This window comes from Macrobrachium nipponense, chromosome 7, assembly GCF_015104395.2.
Source record: "Macrobrachium nipponense isolate FS-2020 chromosome 7, ASM1510439v2, whole genome shotgun sequence".
In the NCBI taxonomy this organism is placed as follows: domain Eukaryota; kingdom Metazoa; phylum Arthropoda; class Malacostraca; order Decapoda; family Palaemonidae; genus Macrobrachium; species Macrobrachium nipponense.
The window spans coordinates 116,705,680-116,717,441 of NC_061109.1; positions in this window are offsets into that span (position 1 = coordinate 116,705,680).

Consider the following 11,762-nt stretch of genomic DNA (forward strand, 5'->3'; position numbering starts at 1 on the left):
TCTTTTTAAGATATTGTGGAAATGTCTTCTTGCCGACCTCACATCATTGGTTCGGCTGCCTCAAACACTTAGGGAAACTAAATAAACCACAAGATGTATATATAAGGTTCTCGGCTGAGAATGCGATCAATCTTCCGTTTACTAAGCTGGTAATGGGTTTTTCTAAGCAAATTTGATAATATGCTACAGTCTCTATGGGTGTTCCCTCTGGACGAACTATACCCGAGAGACAATGAGACGCATCACTGTTGTGCACAATGACATTCAGAGACGCCTCACAACACCCCGCTACCACTCCGCCACACAGATGTTCATAGAAAACCACCTGGACAATTTAAAAATCATTGTTAGGCGAACAATGTCCAGTCTGGTAGCCCGAGTGAGAAACAGCAGCTACTCGCTCATACAAAGCATCCTAAGGAGTGAAGCAAGAAGATCTAAATTGTGGGAAAGATGGGAAAATGAGGCCTTTGTCCCCTAAAGGACCTAATCTCTGTATTGGCAAGATGTCATCTGCAGATTTTGTCATTATTACATTTATTGCTGATATTTTAATTTTTTATTATTACTGTGATTACTATCAAGTTAAAGTTTTTTTACATTCAATTTTTGTATTTAGCCCTCTGGACCTGACTACTGTAACCAACTAAGGTCTCTAGTTGAAATTTAAGTTATATAATATGTGCACTAACTGTTATTACTCTCAATGCATATTTTTTTTTCTCACCAATATTATTACTGTTATTGCCAATATTATGATTACTATCTTTTATGCTACCTCAGCTATTTTGTGGATAAGTGCCGATTATTAATTTTTTTTTTATCATGTTGTCTCATGTATCTAGATTGTGTATGTTACTGTCTATATTTTGTATATTCCATGTATAATACCCTGAGCTGAAATAAAGCATATTATTATTATTATTATTATTATTATTATTATTATTATTATTATTATTATTATTATTATTATTATTATTATTACTAAAATCTACATGAGAAAATAACAAAATCTAATCCATAAGGTAGCGCATTTTAAAGGTTAACTATTTAAAAATGCAATGCTGATGCTACACTTCGCTAAAAACAAGGGCTTTTTTAACGGTCATGAATAATATATTTAAGATAATGTGCATATAGAGCAACTACCTCCGATTTAATACCTAACCCAATAAGTACCTATCCTGACGACTTTCGCACAATCCAGAGGGATGTGAATCAGAGGCGGACTTGGCCACTTGAGCGGCCGTGGCACATGATTCTAAGCGGCCAAATTGTGACGTGGTAAGCGTAGCTAGCTAAGCAAGCGTAGCGTCTTTCAGGTGGGGTGTCAGTGTCCAGGGGGCGAATCCCCCGGAAGCTCCAGAGTTTCAGGTAATTGAAACTTCTAGGAAAAGCGTTTATGACAATGAATTTAAAAGCAAAATTGACATCTACAAAGGTACTGTAGTAGATTCACGTCAACCGTGCATTTGATGTCTAGGCCAGTCCCTTGCGACGCTCCTCATTGGCTGTTGATAAGCCAATCACAGGGCTGGAAACTCTCAGTCTCTCGAGAGAGTTCACATAGGCAGGGTGTATGCTCCACCTCTCCTGAAAGACGTATACCTCAGGAGAGGTGGAACATAGATCCTACCCATGTGAACTCTCTCAAGAGACTGAGAGTTTCCAGCCCTGTGATTGGTTTATCAACAGCCAATGAGGAGCGTCGTTAGGGACTGGCCTAAACATCATATGCACGGCTGATATGAATCTACTATAGTAATACATTTTAGTAAGTATGTCTGCATCACTGATTTAACTTCTTTAATCACCCACCTCAACATTTATACATATTGAAGGCTATTATTTTGGGCGAATGGCCCATCTACGTTAGCCATTATCTACTCAAATACTGAATTTCTCACGGGAGAGAGGAAAAAGCGTAGCGTACTCTGCATCTTTATTCCATCTCACAAAGAATTCAAATTTCAAAACAGCTCAGAGATATCACAACAGGTTCCACAGTTCTTTTTTTTATAAATCTCAGTTCACTCAAAAATTCACAATAATGGTACAGACAAGATACATAAACCAATTGGTACAGCAATTTACACTCTCAATATCAAATTAGCCATAAACTCTGAAAAAGGAAGACCTAAATACGACAAGGCACAGGGTGTGGGTGAGAAGGCACAGGGAATGGGGAAACTTGCAAAGGCAATCATCTCAACAAAGGGGAAAACATTATTCGTTTTGCAGCATAAACTTTACCTGATTGATTAAACACAATCTACAATTGTCATATAAGGGATGTTTAGCAATATTCAGTAATGAACTTAATTTCCCAAATACTGACACAATGTAAACAAATAGGGAGCGTTCTTTTGAACGCCACGACGTACATTTTAACAAAACGTCAACATAAGATCATTTAACACACATCCCCTTCAATGGATTTGTTTTTTGGAATGTTAACTCATTTGAGGTCGATACTGTGATGAGCTGTCCTATAAAGGTGTATTGTTTAAAAAGATGAAAAATGTAATAATCACATTTTCTGTTAATTAGAAAGGATCATAGTTATCAGCTTTTAATTGCATAAACTTTCAATTTACCAATGAATTTTCAACTTCCAAAGTTCAGAGTAGCCTATGTATTATTAACCCAAAACATAGCGACCATGACTGTTTGCAGTTTGATTTGAAAGGAAAACTATCGTCAGAAATAATTCTAGGCTTACAATACAATGGAGAATTTAGTTTGGGGCTCCATTTTGATTTATCATTATTCTTTTAAAAAAAAACCATAGATCATCAGGCCTGTACCGAGGGGGGTCGCGGGGGTCGAACGACACACCCCTCCCAATTTCTGGAAGCCCATATTTTCAAGTATTTCATCTTATATATACTTATATATTCAATGCCATTTATAGAAAAAAAAAGGTCCAGTTTTGGGAAAAACGATCCTCCCCATAAAAAACTCTGGGTACGGGCCTGATCATCTATGATTAAACATAGCAACAATTTGCCGTATAGCTAACTATAATATTTTCACTCTTTCACTAATGCGCAACAAACAAAAACATGAAAGTGTACGCATGAAATTACGGAAATTGACAAATCGGAAATGAATTATAAGTGCCATGCTTGTCAAAATTTGAGGTTTACCATAGCATACATGTACAAAACATAACACTTTGCCGAGTGTAATGCATGCACCACTGGTTCGTGGTTCAAAAACAAACAACATTATTATTCTCAAAACATTTACAAAATAACAAATCAAAACTAATGATGATTCTCGAAATCCTTAGAACTGCAGGTTTTCAGGAATTATATTTTTTCTGACCGCTATAAACATTTGTCCATTTGAAGTGAATTTGTCAAGTAGAATATTTTCAATTTGGTGCCGTACTTAAAGTAAAGACTAATGACATGTATACAGGGCCTATATAGATAATACATGTATATATACAGATTGCAGTTTTAAAGATTTCACTGTAGCATACCATAATGACATGTATACTAACTTACCTAACCAGACCTAGACCAAAGGGAGCTGCTGCATTTTTTATTTCAGTGTCAATCTATCTCTTATTTCCGGGGCTTCGACGCTGGCAAGGATATCTTTCTCACATGAAATGAGCATGAATGATTGGAAGTGTTCTTCTATTAGTGAGTTCCGTGGTTTACTCTTTATGAATTTCAACTTGGAAAAGTTTGTTTCACAGCGATTTGAGTTACTGAAAGTGTTAGTAAAAGTTTGTATGCAGCGAAAAGGCGTGAATATGTTTCCGTGTATGGATTATATTTCTTCAGAATGTTGAAGACACATCTGATGCAGTTTCCGCACGAGTTGCATTCACTTGTTGGTGTTTCTTCATTCTGGTCTAGATCAAGACTTTCTTCAGGCACTTCATCAGGATCTTCTACCTCAGCAACTCCAGTATCATATTCTTGTGGAAGGCTCTTTTTCAGTGACTCCCATCTTCCAGAAAAGTCCGACTATTCCCCTTAGAGCTTTTGCTGTTGTTCCGTGACAGGTTCTGTGCTGGAAAAGGGGGTAATGTCCTGCTAGCAGAGTATGTTGGTAACTTTCTCTAAACATGTTGGTACAGAAGTCCCTGATTCTGAAGTAGAGGCAAAATTCCTAAGGTCAAAGCAAGCGATGTCCAGATACAGATTCTTGCGCTGTGAAAACCTTCTGGTTATGCTGGACATTGTTGCATCCATTATCACATTGTAACACGTTGTTTGGTAGCGTTCCAGCGGTGTGATTTTCGTATCCAAAAAGCGATAATGAATATTATAATATAGTAATAGTAATTACAAAGAACCTATGTATATATATATATATATATATATTATATATATATATAATATATATATATATATATATATATTTAATATGTAGATTCTACTGGTCATTCTTACCAGATAAATATGAAATTGTAATAGCCACAATGCCCTCTTAACTTCTCAAATTCATTGTTCTTTTTGGATACGCTTGTCACTATAAAGACTTGAGCTCCAACTTTCTTTGAAGAAATCATGATGTCCGGAAGCGGGAAACGACCCGCGATACCATAATCATGACGAGGTAACCTTGCCGACCTGACCACGGTTTCCCGCTACCGGACGTCATGATTTCTTCAAAAAAATTTCTTTGAAGTTGGAGTTCAAGGCTTTGTAGTGGCAAGCGTTATCAAAGAATTTGAGAAGTTAAGAGAGCATTGAGGCTACTACAATTTTATATCTATATATATGTATATAGATATATATATATATAGATATTATATATATATATATATATATATATATATATATATATATACACACACACAACACACACACACACACATATATATATATATATATATATATATATATGTGTATGTATTTATATTTATATATAATATATATATAAAACATAAAAAAACTTACGTTTTTATCATGATGGATCCTGAAAAAACTCAAGTTGACACTTTGTAAATGGAGACTGATTTTTTTCCCTTCCCTTTCCCTTTCTTTTCCTCTTTTTGAGAAAGCGGCCCTGACCAAGCGGGCCATGTGGCAAATGCCATAACGCCACAGTGGCCAGTCCACCTCTGACACTGGCGTGAATGCTATGAAATACCTTTCCTGTCATCTCTCTAGTAAGTGCGGTTGCCAATGACCTCACAAAGAGAGGCTCACCATCCATTTGGGTGGCATCGTCCCACACCAAGGGGTTCACAGCCTTCCCTCTGTCCTGCTTTACTCTGGGAAACATTCTGTCTGTGTCCCATACTATTAGCACTTCCTGTGGCGGAAAAGGCCAGGTTGTATTGTTCGCTACAATTGGCCTACCACTCAATACAAAGACTGACCAGATGTAGTATGTGGTTTCTAATAGCATGAAGAAAACTAATATTCCATCCAGAAATATTTCCTCATATAAGGGGTTCACAACCATCAAATATCCACTCCTCTGCCTTGGAAACCCAAGCCACTGGTTCCCCCCAAGGACAACAAAGTCTAGATAATAATGCTGTGGCACAGTGTGTACGAATGCAACTAATGTCTTATTTTTCTCTGGGAGCAAACTCCAGTTAAAGGATACAACTCATATATCTATAATACAGTATATATATATATATATATATATATATATATATATATATATATATATATATGTTTGTGTGTGTGTGTATGTGTGTGTTTATGTATGTATTTAGGAGTATGTATGTATGTATGTATGTATGTATGTATAAAAGAAGAGAATGACATGAAAAGGAAACAATAAGTTATTTGTGGGCTGAAATGTATCAATACTTTACATTCGTTAACTGGAACCACTAACCTAAATGTAAAGGTAAAAGAAGAGAAAAGGATTCCCAAGATAACATCTCTCACTTCCCGCACCACGAAATGAATGCCAGCCGTTTTAATCAAGGTTCACCTAACAACATCAACTCGCGGATCTCGGGGCGACACTCAAGATGTGATAAACAGACGGCTGGGATTAAAACAACGGGCCCAGAGATAAACATGAGTAAATAAAATGTCCAAAAATGAAAGATCTGAAATGAAAAGTGCTCACCTTAACTGACGGGGCCATTATAAACACAGACTTCGTCTGCATACTAAATTTATTTTCAGCTTCATTATAAAAACTTCGTTTATTAATAGATTTTGTTTTCAAGACCCCTTCATTACGCAAGGATATTTCAATGCATGTAGCTTAGAATACCAGAATATGTATATAAAAAATTGAATTCACATCAAAATTATAAAAACTATGAGAACCGTGACGCTGTAAGTAAGCAGGATTTGCAGGACTCGTCATCCCCATTTCTGAGGACATTAACCAGGGATACCAAATTCCTGGAAGGATAAAGACTCACAGTCATTGCTTATACTTTACTAATAGGGCTAAATACATGTGAATGTGCAGCTACAACTTGGACCTCGCTGGCTATTGAATCAAATATCTTTTTATTAAAGACACCATATTTAGGATTTGTTATTGCTAAAAATTCTGCCATGAACAATCACGATCTTTGATTACTGAATGGCTTCACTTCGCAAACTATGATGCTTAGCTTCATTTTGACATGATTTTGAAAGCAAACAGCAACACAGAGGTGACAGATAAATAAGAAATCTGCTTTAACTTTTGCAATCGCAACTCTCCTATAAGCAAGGGAGCTTTCCACCTTTGTTATATTGTTTCTCCTTGGGGGATAAACGTCCCGATATAAGAAAACATCCCGGCTGTTGAGAAATCCCATTAATTTAGCAAAGGGCTTCAGTAACTGCTGTCCATCCCAGTGACACCAACCACTATTTGTCAAATATAGACCATATTCATTAACTGCACTGGCGGGACTGCAAGGTAGTTTTTTAACAATTAAGGCTAATTATGAAACGTTTTTAACTCACTATTAAGTGAATAACTGCTCCTGACAATAGATGAGTTAATTTATTCAGAAATTATATCCTAAAGCCTGAATCTTTTCGTAAAGACAAGACACAATCACACATTACAGCTACGCCATGATTCAGAAAGCTGTAAAGTTCAAGTGAATCTTGTCATCTCGAAATTAAGGGCGTAATGGAGATTCCTGATGAAACGCATCTTGGCGAGGTGGGTGGCATCAAATTGGTTGAGACAGCTGTAGATTAGGTCGATATCTTGGATCTCGAGTGGGAAGGGAAATGCGAACTCACTCCAGCCTCATCCAACGGAGTGAGAAATCGGCGACTCTTGCGGTCGCCTAAAGAGTTACCCAGAAAAATGACTTTGCTTCCATAACATTAAAGACATCTTGAAAAGCCACAGAGCGAGTGGTGGAATAAATGATGCACATGGAAATCAAGTCATCTTATAGGGCAGAAAGAGCAAGTGCACGATTCCAACAATTATCTCATAACTGTTAATGAATTCCAATCTCTGCCAATGCCGCCATAATCACGGAGTAGGAAGGACACCTTATATTTACGCCTACCAGCCTGACAGTAAGCCACTTTCAGCTCTTCGCAATTATCACATTAACTCTGAGGTCCTCGAAGTGCCGTGATGAGGGAGCGCCGATGTAACGCAGTTGTCTTCATCCGAAGATAAGTGTCTCCAATTTCGTGCCTCCATTTACTTCAAGAAATATTTGTAATTTTCCAAGATGCCCTTTATACCAGGGAACACCAAGTGATTCCCTGGCCACAGGAAAATCTCTGTGGCAACTTAGTTCACTCAGAACACCACACCATGTGAGTCATGACATTGTGCGTCAAGAAATATGTGTGCGGCATGACGCTGCAAGAGTTGGCAGTCACGTCTGAAGCTCTTCTAATGCTGGCAACGCCTATGATTAACATTAATAAGGAAATACATTCAATAAATATCTTTTATAACAGGCTAAGGATTTAGTTTTTCACAAAGAGAACGGCTGTCTCTAGATAATCCATTAAACGATTATGCGCATTTGTAAATGCATAAGTTTCGGGTTCTTGGAAATATAAACCCCCAAATGTTCCATTCTTAAAAACATCCAAAATGCCTGAATGTTTACGTCAGGAAGATATTACGATACAGTTCCACGTGACAGAACGGCCTTGAAATACTCCACTGCCCCGCGACCCCACGCCCCCACGCCACCCCCCCACCCCCCCCCCCCCCCCCCCCCCCCCCCCCACCCCCCACCCCCAAAAAATCAATAATCAAATCTGACGAAAATAAAAAAAAATATATAAAAATATAAAATTGGCAGCAGCCTAAAACAAAAAATCTGTCTATATCCTATTTCCACACGAAAAATAAACGCTCTAACATCTTAACCACAGAATATGTTCTTGTTTCCCCGATGAACAATAACCATTATAATTAAGGTCAAGCAACTATACACCTTCAATGCAAAATCAACATTGATTTTCCTAATGTAAGAATAGGCAAAATCAACATCGAGTTTCGTAATGAAAGAATCAAGTGAGAAACCCTTGCCAGAGACTAGCAAAGGCCTCTCGGTGTCCAAGAGCAACAAGGGTCGAGCAGCGCTATCATAATTCACGTCAAGGTCCTTTCCACGGAAGGATTAGGATTATCTACTATTGACCGGTTGGAGGAGATTAATGCGCCCACCTTCATCCTCATCCCGGCCATGGAGGGCTTGAACTCTCTCTCTCTCTCTCTCTCTCTCTCTCTCTCTCTCTCTCTCTCTCTGACCAATCCCGTCACCCTTCTCCCATCTTAACAACCTGCTATCTATTTCGAACTACGCAGCTAAAAATAAAATAAAATCACACCGATATCTTTTTTCATCCGCTCTGTGTATTATATTAATAATATTTCATCTATCCAGGTCATTTGTCTCGAGACTCTGAACAACAAATAAAGTTTTTAAAAACGCAACATAAAAAATTATATTCCCTGACGTTCTTTCTGCAATAAACACTAGCGAACACGGATCACGACTATGCACATCTCGATGATCCCTGCAATATATAAAAGCATGTTTCGCTGTCACTACCACCACACTGTTTTTTTTTTTTTTAGATACACTACGCGTCCCGCTGAGTTATTCAGTGAGGAATTAAGTCCCTCGCTGAAAATGATACAAGAATTCTGCGTTTCAGTGACATCTCCAACAGACCAGCTGTCTTACCTTGAACTTTTGCAATGACAGGCAGGGGTCGGCACACTTCCTTGCTACGGGATCAATTGGTATAGCCAAGTCCCTCCCATCTCCTGTTGAAAAAACAAACGGAAAAATACAGCCTGAGAAACTATAAAAAATACACGAATTAACACTGAAAAAATGATTTAAGTTTATCTTTAACGAAGCGCTAAATGTGAGGTATTTCTAGCGGCATGTTTTGTTTTGTCAGTTATGGCCGAGATATCATCTTTAAAATATCTCTGCTCTTTAGCGTCGCTCCTCTCTCGTGAGATATGATAGGTTCTCACAAAGGAATCCATTGCTATCATGGAGTTTTGCTTGTTTTGCAATTGCTATTCAGTCATTCAAGGACAAAATGAGATAGATCAACAATTTTCTTTGCAACTCTCCGCACTCAATCTCTCTCTCTCTCTCTCTCTCTCTCTCTCTCTCTCTCTCTCTCTCTCTCTCTCTTGATCAGGAGTATCAACACGCAATAAAACATAATTAAATCTTTTAGGAGGCAAAAGCACCAGCAAACAAAACATGTGTTTAAAGACTCCATGTAGTCTGTCAAAACTGGTAAAATGTTAAGTCAACAATGATAAAAATGTGCAAATTTGGAAGATAATTTACAGACAAACAACAATTACAATGTTCAATATAAGTATACTGTAGTATCAATCGTATGTGACCACAAATTGGTATAAAATTCATCGAAGAAAGGTTCTAACCATGGGACAGTTATGTCTTGCCCTGGAATAAAAAAAAAACGATGTATATTTGATTGGGAGATGAAATAAAAATCGAATAAACAAGAGCACCTCCCAGTCAAAAATAAAGTAAAACAAGATCATGGTGAACATAAAACTCTAACGTAAGCCACAAGTTATACATGAAACATGAGACTAGCATCATACCGACGCTATCATTCCAAACAATATAGTTATATCTTCACTCGTGTAAACTTCCCAAGTTATATTTTGGAATTGTAACCCTCTCGAAAATCCCCAGTGTTTTCACCGACGTTTAAATAGTTGGCCAGGAGTTTTGTTGCACGACAACGCAGCAGAAAGCTCCAACATTATTAAGAAATAAAATAGCAAGGCGCTTAACATTATATGGCCTCCCATGAAGAAAGTCCAATGCTCCATCTCTGAGCCTTTGATTCCTGTCATCCTGGAGTTAAGAATGGAATGACTGCGTCTAATTTTATTTAATCTCGCTGATGAATTTAAAAAAAAAAGTCTACAAGAAATAAAATAACAAATGTACGACCGAACGTAGGATAGTTTTGAATACGGAAATATGACAGGTGCAATACTAGAGATCAAAATTAGTTACAAGAATCACTATGGACAGAGGATGAGTAGGAAGCTAGGTAGGTGTTATGACTAAGTGCAAACTAATATAACAATAACATAATTTTCATAGTATTTTGGTGGGAAGTAAAACACTACTGTTTAGTCAGTTAATATGGCTGGTTTGTAAATAAAGACCTTTATCAAGCCTTGGAAGACGTGTAAATTTTGTTCTCACTCTTTTGTGCTGGTTTTCTATCTTCTTATGGTACGCCATTCTTATCACACCACGTGTGTTTTAGTGCATTCCACTTATCAGTCGGATACTTTCAAAAAAATCTCAGAATAATGGAGATTCATCTCAAATCAAATCACACAATAGACAACACCAATGATAACAGTCGTGCCAACGACAGTTTACTCAACCAACTAGTCAAGAAAATGCCTGAAATACAGCTGAAAAACTGTAGAGTCAAAAAGGAGAGAACAGTTGTCCAAATGAGTGACCTCAGATTAGGACTATATAGAAAGGGCAGGGCATACTCGAAGTCACGCTGTGGTAACATCCGATGTTTTACAAAATCAGGCAGCTACGAAAGCCCCTTTCTGCCAAACTTCTGATAATTGAATATCCTCTCCCTCCAATCAAAATAAATTAAAATCGGCTTCAAAAAGAGAATGTGCATTTTTTTCACAGCTGAGCAGTTGTAGGCTGGCGATAGATCACTTTCACCCCCCAGCCTTTGCAAAACTGATATATTATGGATCATGCAATGGAGTAATTGCCACGGTGGACTTACTTTTTTTATCAAGGGCTCAAGGTCACAAGATTTAAGCATTAACGTGACAACCCTTCCTTCTCAATTTGGAAATTTTGAAGTTCGGCATAGTTCCCTCATTGCTTTTCTTTGAAAAAAAAATGGAGTGGGAACCAGAATAAGGCTACGCATTATCATTTTTATTCTCACACAGAATTAACAGTTTATTCGGTACTTACGAACTAAGATTCTTTGCTTATTCTACTCTCACAGTAAAACGGGTAATTCAATGGCCAGTTCAATTCTCAACGTTGAAGACAGATGAGATAACTACTGGGGACATTTTGACATGAACCAGACATATCATTTCGTGCCAAATTAGGCACATCCTCAGAGTTTGAAAATTTCCTGTCCTTTCCACAGGTCTCTAATACAACTCCTCATACGCTTTAAAATGACCCAGTCATGCAGACAATAAAAGGCATGTCCATATCTGTAACAAGGATCATTACTAAATAAAAAAAAAATCTCTACAGGCTATGACCTTATAACTGATACTATACAGCACATCTGACATTTGAGGAATCT